We start from the raw sequence: 12060 nt of genomic DNA, 5'->3' as shown, positions 1-12060 counted from the left end.
TTTCACTCCGCAGCCACTTGTTTCATCACTATCGGGGGTGAATGTGCCAGCACAAAGCAATCAGATGACGGGAGCTAAATTCTTCCACTTAACATATTCATGGTTTTAATAAAGTAATGAACAAATATACTGGTACTTTCAAAACAATGAGATTAATTGCTTCAAATAAATGCATGTGACTTGGGCACAGAGATTAAGTAACTTTTCCAAGTAAAATGTATTTTAACACAACAATGTAAAAACTTGAACCCAATAATATTGCACTTTCAAACCTGTGCTTTTTCCAGCATTGTGTCATTCTGATTTTCTATTAATCCACTATTCACATTGTTTTGGAAATAGTGCTTTATCTGCCCAGTAGGAAAATTTAGCCTGCTCATCACTGTGTCTTTCATATGTCCTAGTTTCCAAACCTTAGAAAAAACAAGCCTATGGCACCTTGATGTTAAAGCATCTTTGCTTTTAAAACCCTCTGCTTAAGAATGTCTGGGCCCTATGCCACGTGTTCGGTCTATGTACAAACTGGCATTTGGTCAACCTCTGTGAGTTTATTTTCTTTGAATAAATTCGGTCTTGCTATGAGTTCATATTCTGTCTCCTCCCTGCTCTGTACCCTTTTCCTTATAGTTGGTGCCCCGTGTGAGGAGAGTAGAGGCCTCAGTCTCTGGGTCAGAGCTATGAGCCCCCAGCCTTCCTCCAAACTTTCTTCTCTTTTCTGAACTCCTTCCACTTTTTACTGTCTCTTACCTTCTCTTTCCTACAGTCTCCTTTTTCCCTTCTGACCCAGACAGCCCTGAGAGATCTCTCTCCAGAACACTTTCTCACCCCTGCTTGCACTTCTCATTTCCCAACAAATTCACAGCCAGAGCCTTTGCCTCACTGATATATGTCCACACTGGACCTAATTCTCAACCCATAGGATTGGTGAGAGAAGTCTCCCCTGCCTCCTGTGTGCTGGGGCAATGCTCGTGACTGGTTCATCCCGCCTCGTAGGGCCTGGGGTGTGCGGTCAGTTTCTCTTGCTCTCTCCTTTAGAGGACTCAGAACTTGGGTTCTTGGTTGGGGTGATTCTTTCCCAGCAACACCCTGTGAAAGGACCCTCTTCTCCCAGACCATATTTTGCTTAATCCATGGGTTCCAAATTTCGACTTCCCTCTGGCCTGCTTCTTTTTTTTTTTTTTTTTTTTTTTTTTTTTTTTTTTTGCCTTGATAGGCAGAGTGGATAGTGAGAGAGAGAGAGACAGAGAGAAAGGTCTTCCTTTTGCCATTGGTTCACCCTCCAATGGCCGCCGCGGCCGGAGCGCTGCGGCTGGCGCACGGCACTGATCCGAAGGCAGGAGCCAGGTACTTATTCTGGTCTCCCATGGGGTGCAGCAGAGAGCTGGCCTGGAAGAGGGGCAACCGGAACAGAATCCGGCGCCCCGACCAGGACTAGAACCCGGTGTGCCAGTGCCGCAGGTGGAGAATTAGCCTGTTGAGCCGCTGCACGGCCGGCCTGCCTCTTAAAAGACTTGTGCAAGCTGAACCTGAAGGAGGAGGTAAAGCAGAGGCCATTAATCCATCTCTGCACTAAAATTTGACCTCAATATAAATTGGACAATGATTCTAATTTGGCATTTTCATCTCAGAATTCTCTAAGATTTTAATAACTTTACACAGAGAAACAGCAAATGGGCAGAGTTCCCCTACTCCAAGACTTTTTCCTCCTCCACGGTCAACTTTCCCCACTCCGTGTTCTCATGGAGGAAGAAGGCCTGGAGCCTCTTCTACCTCCCCACCTCTCCCTTCCTGCTCTCCATCTGAGAAGCTGGCATCTCGGGAACACACAGTCCTCCACTCACTCTATTCCTCCTCTCTCTCTCTCTAGCACCTCCTCTCCCCTCTCACCAGTGCAGCGTTCTTTCTCTGTGGCAATCAGGCATACACCTGTCTTCTCACTAACTGGACACTAACAACACAAGACTGCTCTCCAATCAATGCTGGGACTGGTGTTGATGTGCAGTGAGTTAAGCCATCACTCACAACTCTGCCATTACATAGTGGTGTACTAGTTCAAGTCCTCAGTACTCTGCTTCTGATACAGCTTCCTGTTAGTGTGTCCAGAAGGAAGTACTTGGACTCCTTTTATCCATGTTGGATACCTGGATGAGTTTCCTGGCTCCTGGCTTACTCTTATCTCAGACCTGGTTGTTGTGAACACTTGAAGAATGAACTAGTAGATAGAGATCTCTCTCTCTCTCTCTCTCTCTCTCTCTCTCTGCCTCTCTCTGTCATCACTCTGTATATCAAATAAACAATTTTTTAATAAAAAAGAAAGAGTAGAATGCTAGTAAAATGAGAGCAGGGGACTTAACTACCTGGCTCCTAAGTGGAAGGAAAAGGTTACCTTAGTAGACTGAGGTAATCTGACTGTTCAAGATAACTATCCAAGTGGATAAGGGCTAGAATTGCATTTGATGCAAAAAGGAACAAAAGATACAAAAACCCACATGTGTTCTATTTTTTAGGACCCTAGTTTTCCATGGATAGACAGCTGGGTATGCCTGACAAACTGGTGGCAGATACAGACAGAACTGGAAGTAGGGTCAGATTAGGAAGGGCCTTCACTGGACCTTGGATGACATGATGTAGAATTTGGGTTCTCAAAGGGAAAAAATGGTAATTTGGGTTCCCAAATAACAATTTAGTTACCAACTTACTCATTACTTGAAATTAAGCTTCTCTTCTAATTCTACTGCATTTCCACTAAGAAAGAGTGATCATTTCTTTGTTTCATCTCCCTGATGAAGATATCTTAGTTACAATTTTTCAGCATTTTCAGCAACATGGCATTTCCACAGCAAACTACACCTTGCATTTCTAATGGGTTTAGTCAGTCACAGTGTCAGTTCTTGGTCAGAGCTGTTTAGTTTTGTATAATGTAGAGAACAGAATAAAACTTATCATTGAGTACCCTGGGGTTGATCAGAAGAATGAATGACTTCCCCACATCTCATAGTTAGCAAGCTGAAGACATGAGACTCACACCTGTGGTTTTGAACCTCTTATCAGAAGCCTATTAGGCCTCTTTAGAAAAAAAAAACTCTAGGTTTTTGTCATATTCAAAATGAGCAATTCTATTTCTTCTTTCTGAACACAGCTTGCCTCTGGACATTTGCCCACAGAGATTCTCAAACTTAGGATACCCCTTACGCTTCTTATGACTTTCTCCTTATGATCACCAGAAAATAGTCAACTCAAGTCTCTGCACACCAAAGAATCCTTCTTTGCTTCTTCCTGCCAGTCCATAGGGAACTTTCTTTGCACCCCCTTCCCAGAGGAAGAAGAAGAAGGAGGAGGGAGAAGGAAAAGGAGGAGGAGGAGGAGGAAAGGAGGAAGAGAAGGAGGAGGAGAAAGAGGAGGAGGAGGAGGAGAAAGAGGAGGAGGAGGAGGAGGAGCAGGAGGAAAGGAAGGAGAAGGAGAAGGAGAAGGAGAAGGAGAAGGAGAAGGAGAAGGAGAAGGAGAAGGAGAAGGAGAAGGAGAAGGAGAAGGAGAAGGAGAAGGAGAAGGAGAAGGAAGGAGAGAGACAGAAGAAGAGAGAGACTTCCCGTCTGCTGGACCACTTCCCAAAAGCCCAGGAGCCAGGAAATCAATCAAGATCTCCCACACTGGTGGCAATGACCCAACTATTTAACCCAGCACTTCTTGCCTTCCAGGGTATGCTGCAGCAGAAAGCAGGAATATGGAGCAGAGATAAGACTCAAACCCAGGTACCCTAGTATAGAGTAGAATGTAGGTGTCCTAAGCAGCATAATGACTATTGTACCAAACACTTAGGCATAGAAAAACAAATTCTTACAATATTAATCTTCTATTTTTCTTTTCCTGCACTTTATTCCTATACTTTTTCCATGTTCCTTCAGCGATTTCAACATTACCTGGAATCAAAGTAGGATTTTAGTGCAGAACAAAAAAATGTAAGAAAAATCTAATACTTGTATGGTAATCCTTCAAAATAGGCATTTCAGTGTCTTACAGACTGAAAAAGATGTCACATAAAATATAGGCTATAAAGGTAAAATTGGACCTCGAATGGTAAAATAACCAGATAAACCATTCTCCAATGTGCATATATGTACTCAAGAGAGACTATTGGTGGACTTTGTAGAAATACCAGCAGGGGAAGCCACCTGAGATTACCAGCCAGTATCAGTGACCAGCACCAAGGAGGCACATGAAGTTTGTTGTTGTTATTGTTGTTTTTAAGGAAGCTCCCTATGTCATCCAAAAGGGAAAGTCAAATTAGAAGACAAATGAAAGCTGGTACATCGTAGTAGGATGTGAACTATTTGCCAACTACTATCTTCGTGGCCGTTAAATCATTCAGAACAAGAAATCCCACTGTGCCATGGGACTTTCCTGGACTCCATTATAACTGACCATAGTTCTCAGTCAATGCTCTGGGACAATGTGACTTATAGTCCCTTAGGGTTTCATAATGCTGAAGAACTGCCCCAGAGAGATTTCCTACCTCCCTCAACTAAATTTTAAAAAGTAGATTTTTCAAATGTAAGTCCCAGGGGATGATGTACAATATGAAGTTCAGTTCTAGAAATTGTGGGGGACAAGAGAATAGTGAAACAAAATCCCTTTACAACTTTTCAATTCCAGATGGATATTAAAGTTTCATATATTTATGTCTTTACAACTGGATTATGAAGTAATCTTGGCAAAGATTAGTCTTAGAATACTTGTTGTATATTTCTAACAATACTTAAATTAGATGTTTGAAAAATATTGATTAGTTGACGAGGACAACTTTTCCAAAGTAATCTGTATTACTTTGTACTATAGTACTGTATTACAGTGTCAAGGGGATATTTTTTTATTTTTTTATTTTTATTATTTATTTTTTGACAGAGTGGACAGTGAGAGAGAGAGACACAGAGAAAGGTCTTCCTTTGCCGTTGGTTCACCCTTCAATGGCCGCCGCAGCCGGTGCACCACGCTGATCCGATGGCAGGAGCCAAGTACTTATCCTGGTCTCCCATGGGGTGCAGGGCCCAAGGACTTGGGCCATCCTCCACTGCACTCCCTGGCCACAGCAGAGAGCTGGCCTGGAAGAGGGGCAACTGGGACAGAATCCGGCGCCCCGACCGGGACTAGAACCCGGTATGCCGGCGCCACAAGGCAGAGGATTAGCCTAGTGAGCCACGGCGCTGGCCCTCAAGGGGATATTTTTAAAAATACTTTCCCCAAAAGCTCACATGAATTAGTGAAATGATTTAAATATTGGTAGATATCACACTCACATATACACTTTTATATTGCTGAAATTATTATAACTTTAAAAAATACGCACATGTGTTTTTGTCCTTAGCATTTGCCCCAAAGTCAGGGTGGTATGTAAATGGGAAAATCACTGAGCTGTGGATCCTTAGGATAATGCACTCATTCTTCACTAACTACACTGCCCTGGAAGAAATGTCTCTCTTAATGCCCCCGTTTTCCTGCTAGTATTTCCATTATAGCTATTATTACATCACAATCTTTTCCTACTTATATGAGACTACTTCAGAAAGCTCATGGAAAATATAATTAAGAAGTAAGTTAGGGGTGGGTGTTTTGTCCACATCCCATAATGGAAGTTCAATCCAGCTACTCTGCTTTCAATCCAGCTTGGTGCCAAAGTATTTGGGTCCCTAGCACTCACATGAGAGACCTGGATTGAGTTCCTGGCTGTCAGCTTCAGCCTGGTCCAGCTAGGGAGTGAACTAGAAAATGAAAATTTCTCTCTTTCTCCCTCTCTCTCCCTCTCCCTCTCCTTCTCTCTCACCTTCAATGAATACATCTATGTAAATAAATAAAAAATTTTAAAAGTAAGTTTATTTTGGTGCAAAAAACTTTTGAAATTTATGCAGAGATTTTCATCACATGCATTTCCCATGACATTTTGAAGGCTCCATATATATGCATGCATTCCATTTATTTTTTTAGAACAATGGTTCTCAATGAAGAGACATTTTGCAATGAATGGAGACAATCCCAGTAGTCTCAATTACAATAGGTGGATGATATTATAGGTAGAAGTGCAGAATGCTGCTGAACCTCCTGCAATAGACAAGGCAGTCCCCTCTTTAGCAGTTTATCAATATTGTACAAATATAGTTTATCAATATTGTAGAAATTACCTAATACAATAAATGTTAAGTCATAAAGAGACTCTCCTTCAGGTTGAACCAAGAGTCGTTCTTCATCTTGGACAGAGTCCCAGTGTCTCTTATTTCTTTTTTTTTTTTTGTAGATCCCCAAAGTTTCTATCTTTTTTCTAAGGAAAAACAACTGTAAATGCATATTACATGCTTACTTGTGTCCACATTGTACTCAGATGAGGAATAAAGCAGGAACAAAACAAAAATCCCTGTTTTCATGGCTTTCTTAGTCCCTGCTCCATGAAGTATGATTTCTCAACTCCTCTGCCCTTTTTTCTAAGCAAAGCCATAACATTCGTAGTAATCTTTACAGATTTTTAAATTATTGATTGAAGGATTTCCAGTCCTGCTAATTATTATAGAGGAGTAGGGGTTATAAACTAACAAGTACTATGTTTTAGGATGTTACAATGAAAGAGTTCAGATACTCATACTCACTTGAGTAGCCATCTTGGGTCACAATGAGATGAAATAGATCATGAGGGAGCAAGCACAGGTGGAGCCACACCCTGGAGAACATACTAAAGGGTATGGATACCATCCTAGAGACAGCAGAAGGTTGTTTCAAAGCCATAGTGCACAGTGGAACTGGCAATGTGGTCCTAGTTCATGGATTGGTATGCTTCTGAAATGAATTTTCCCAGTGAGAGATGTTCCACTGACTTGAACAATGCTTTCTAACAGCTTTCTGTGTTTTGTATTGTACCTTTTTTAGTTATACAGAGAGAGGAGAGGCAGAAGGAGAGATCTTCCATCTGCTGGTTCACTTCCCAATTGGCCTCAATGGCCGGAGATGAGCCGATCTGAAGCCAGGAGCCAGGAGCTTCTTCCAGGTCTCCCACACAGGTGCAGGGGCCCAAGGACTTGGGCCATCTTTTACTGCTTTCCCAGGCCATAGCAGAAAGCTGGATTGGAAGTGGAGCAGCCGAGTCTCGAACTGGCACCCATATGGAATGCCGGCGCTTCAGGCCAGGGCGTTAACCTGCTGTACCTCAGCACCAGTCCCTGTATTGAACCTTTTGTGGGAGGAACTGAAAAGTCCTGTCAAGGTGTATTGCTTGTTAAAGAGGATAAGACTTAGGGCCAATTTTCTCATCTACTTCAAGGTCCTGGACTGTGTTGACCTGTAGGGTAGCCACTAGTGCATATGGCTGTTGGGCACTTGATATAGCTAATGCTGACAAATGCAGTTTTTTAATTTTATTTTATTATTTTATTTTTATTAATTTAAATTTGAACAGACACAAGTAGTGACTCTTATTCTGGACAATTTAAATCTACTGAAACTGATGCTTTAGTTAGCAGTGTCTGGTAGAAATATGAGTACCAGACACAGTATTTTAAGTTTTCTAGGAGCCATATAAATAAAAAAATGAAAAATGAAAGATTATTTAACACCATTTTTATTTAACCTAAATGATGTACATATTGTCATTTTAATATTTAATTTATACAAATAATTATTAATGAGACAGCTTGCTTTTTTTTTTAATTTAATTGACAGAGAGTTGGACAGTGAGCGAGAGAGACAGAGAAAAGGTCTTTCTTCTGTTGGTTCACTCCCCAAATGGCCACCACAGCCGGAGCTGTGCCGATCCGAAGCCAGGAGCCAGGTGCTTTTCCTGGTCTCCTATGCGGGTGTAGGGGCACAAGCATTTGGGCCATCCTCCACTGCCTTCCTGGGCCACAGCAGAGAGCTGGATTGGAAGAGGAGCAACCGGGACTAGAACCCAGAGCCCATATGGGATGCCAGTGCCACAGGCAGAGGATTAACCAAGTGAGCCACAGTGCTGGCCCCGCATTATTTTATTAAACTAAGTTTTTGAAATTTGATGTATATTTTATACCTAATAGTAAAGTCCTTTTCAAATATAAAATTTCCACTGATTGATGTGAATAAAGCATGGTCTTAAAAAATGATAAAGTTGTGTTTAATGGAAAATTATTTTATATTGCTTCTCATTTTAGATTTAAATATACATTAATTAAAGTAAAATAACATTAAAATTTCTGTTCCTGGGATATAGTAACTCCCTGCAAACACTGTGGCTCATAGCTACCCTATTGGACAGTGCAGCTTTAGAAAAATAAAAAACTGGTAACATTTGGAAGAATTGTAAAATAAATTAATGATCTTAGCACAAAAATAAGATAAGAAGTGCAGTGATAAGTGGACACTACTCAGATTTAGATGCTGGGATTTCCCACCAGACTAAAAGTGGAAAGTGAAACAACTTGCAGAAGTGGAATTTCCCTGTTTCCTGTCCACGTTCATGCTGTCCAGCATGATCTTTGGAGGCTTCCAATTTCCATGATGTAACTTTGGCCTGCATTCCCCTACATGTTCTCCTTGCCCTGGATGAGCAAACTCTCCCCATAGGTGCAGAGCTGCAGGGATTCAGTTTGGCTGTGTTAGTCCCTCACACTTCATTCTGCTTCACCACTATATCCTCAGGACAACACTCTTCTGCCTTTCTGGAGGGTTCACGATTCTGGCTCATCCTACCAGCATCCCCTTCCTTCTAAGATCAGCTGCATGAGCAGCTGTTAAGAAATACAAAAGAGTACTATACACTCCGGATCCATCCTCCCCCTCCTTTGCAGACTCTGGCTCTGAAAGGGCTGCATAAGTAACTCTAATTGTTCAATGAGAAATAGAGCTGAGAGCAATTTCCAGGACCTTTTATTGAATTTTCTTCCCATCTCACTCTCCAGAGTATTAATGAGGAAGTGTTTGAAATGTTGTCAAAGAGGAAGACAGGATATTACTTCTAAAAGGGCACCCTATCCCTCAGAGTTTGAAGAAATCAAAGACATGGAATCCACATCTTGTGAAAGTCTTCCATATCCAGATGCAAAAAAGGTTCCAAAAGGATGTGGGAACTTCTGCTAGGGAATCACTGCCAACTGTGTTTTGGATTATCTCTCCTTGGAAATGAGTGACTGGCCCCCAGACAATTCCTGCTCATCAGCCAATTGGCACATTCCAAATTTCCTATTCCATTTATAGATAGTCTAATAGTGTCATGTGTGTTGCAAGGCTTTCTGAAGGGCATTCTTTTTCTTAATGGACTTTGGGTGCAGAAAGTTGAGTTCATTAATTTCCCCAAATCATGATGTTATCCACACTGGTTCATGTAAGTCCCACTTCTGTTTTTTTGTTTTTCATTCATTTGTTCATTCATCCATTTGTTTATTTAGCTATGTGTCTTTTATTCCATTTTTAAAATTTTATTTTTATTAATATAAAGAGAACATAGTTCATGTATTTCATAGCTACATTCTAAGAATATAACAGTATTTCCTTCCCTCTCTCCCTTCTATTTGTTTTTCTTTTAATTTTTGTAATAATATGGTTTTGATTTACTTTATAATCTTTTATTCCTTTTTATCACTCTGATTTCCTGCCTCTGCATAGATAGTCATTATATGTTGCTTAATATCTTGTCTTTTTATGTGTTACTATAATATGTATGCTTTTAGTGTGCATATATATTTTAACTATTTAATTGTGTGGATACTTTTATTATATATTACTGATTTCACTTATTAGCTTTTCACTAAGGATTGTATTTTGAATATCACTCCATGTTAGTATATGTACTACTTATCTGTTGCTTCTGCTGCATAATATCCATGACATGCAATCACCACACCTTGTCAATGCACTGTTGCAATAAAAGACAACCAAGCTCTCTCTAATCCTCATCTGCACAAGGATTTCTGCACCCACATCCTCACCCACATCCCCTTTTATAAATATGTGAGATTTTCCATGGGGTGTTGACAGAGTGAGCTTGGATATTTGATTCACTATTTTTACCATGATGGCTTTCACTCCAGAAACCAGAGAATCAACATTGTGCTATGAAAACTGTTATGTATTTTTATCCCAATTGTGCAGCAGGCACTAAGGAAATAAACACAAGGCTGAGACTATGGATAAACTAATCTACTATCAGAACAAACTGGTTCCAAATCCCACCCATCATTTGGTAGATCTGTAGACCCTCTTTCAAATAGGAAGGCTAACATCCCATTCTGGTTCTGTGCTGGCAGCATCATCTTACAGCCTGTATTCAACAGTCCTCAAAAGCTATGGTTGTTGCTTTGTTCCACAGGGTAAAACTACTTTGATAAATGATACAGCAAATTTTAAGGAGGATAGATGATATTTTTATTTTTATTTGTTTATTTGAGAGGGAGCAGGGAAAGAGAGCGCTCCTATCTGCTGATTAATTCCTCAAACATTTACAATGGATTTAGGAGCTGGGAAATCAGTCCAGGTCTCCATCATGGGTGGCGGGAACCCAATTATTTGAACCATCACCACTGTCTTCACCAGGGTCTGCATTAGCAGCATGCTGGAGTTGGAAGTTGGAGTCTGGAATGGAACCCAGACACTCTGATGTTAGATACAGGCATTGGTGTTTGAACTTCTAGACCAAACACACACTCTAGACTACCTATTTTATATTCTTGATATGGCATTCCTGTTGTTTTCCCAATAGTAATGTGCTTCCAGTTTGAGAAATGGCTCAAATTTAGAAACTACGTGTAAAATCACTTTTTTTTTCATTTTAATACATAACATAAGCTTTTTGCTTATTTGCTTTTAATTTTTCCAGGTTGTAAGACAATTATTCACTCTTCTCATTACATTGGCCTAATGAACCTCAGAAATTAGTTCTCACTGTCCTCTGAAGATGAGTACTGCTACCTGGTCTCAGCTCTTCCTGAGTCCTACCATCACCAGTTCCAAGTTCCAGTTCCAATGCTGCACTTTCATGGACAAACCACGACTAGGTGCATACTCTGGGTTCTTGATATGACCAGATTTTGGCTTGTTGTTCTCACTTAATAAGCCTGTTTAAACATTCCCAAAGCTCTAAACCTTTTGATCCTATAGAGTAGCTCCCAGGGTAGTTTCAGTGTCACAAATTGTAAATCTAGGCTTTAGAGATAACAATAAATAAATAGATAAATAAATAAATAGATAAATCTAGGTTTTAGAAATAACAATAAAACGAGTTTTAGAACCAGGGTTTGGCAACATTGCCAAAATATGAAAGTGAGAACCTTGGGAGAGCATTATTAGGTCAACAAATCTGTAGCTTTTTTACTTTATATTCTACCTATTTCGTATGCATATTAGTTTTCTAGGACCATTTAATAAAGTACCACAAGCAGAATGGCTTAAAACAACGCAAATTTATTTTCTCACATTTCTGGAAGCTAGAAATTTGAAGTCAAGGTGTCAGCAGGGCTGTGCTCTCTCTGAAGGCTATAACACATGACACTTCCTGCCTTTTCATCGCTTCTGATCATGCCTGAAAATCCTGGAGTTTACAGATTGATCAATCTAATCTGTGTCTCCATAGTCCACGTATATTTGTGTTCCTATTTCTCCACATGGTTTTATTATAAGAAAACCTCTATGACCTCATAATAACTTAAATATATCTAAGAAGTCCAAATAATTACAAATAAGGTCCTATGCACACATACAGGTTTCAACTTGGAGTATTTCCCAACACCAAGAAATTCTCCAACTCTCTTGACACCAACAAGGAAACCTACAATTTAATTCAGCTCCAATTCCAAAACTATCTCAGACCCCACGAGTAAGGTCTTACTCCCACAAAACAGTCCCATTTCAGAGAGTAATCACACATCCAGTATTTCTGTATTTCTGACCACCTGGTCATAAGCCAGGGGTTTCCTCCCTCTTCGGGTTTGACAGTTTGCAAGAACAGCTCACAGAAGTCAGGGAAACACTTACGTTTGCTGGCTCATTATAAAGGATGCACCTCAGGTATAGTCAAGTGGAAGTAATGATTAGGACAAGCTACTTTGGAGGGTTCAGAGC

At 40.4% G+C, this 12060-nt stretch overlaps 1 long non-coding RNA gene across 1 annotated transcript in view; it reads left to right on the top strand.

The window, feature by feature from the left end:
• The window catches only part of LOC138849974 (uncharacterized), a 70347-nt gene extending 65380 nt beyond the window's left edge, over window positions 1-4967 (top strand). Inside the window, exon 4 of the long non-coding RNA XR_011389313.1 lies at window positions 3696-4967. This is a non-coding gene — a long non-coding RNA (uncharacterized lncRNA). The remainder of the gene's footprint in view (window positions 1-3695) is intronic.
• Window positions 4968-12060: the final 7093 nt, after the last annotated feature.

Source organism: Oryctolagus cuniculus, chromosome 6 (genome assembly GCF_964237555.1).
Source record: "Oryctolagus cuniculus chromosome 6, mOryCun1.1, whole genome shotgun sequence".
Taxonomy (NCBI): domain Eukaryota; kingdom Metazoa; phylum Chordata; class Mammalia; order Lagomorpha; family Leporidae; genus Oryctolagus; species Oryctolagus cuniculus.
The sequence above is the reverse complement of the archived record's forward strand: the minus strand, read 5'-3'. Positions and strand labels throughout refer to the sequence as shown.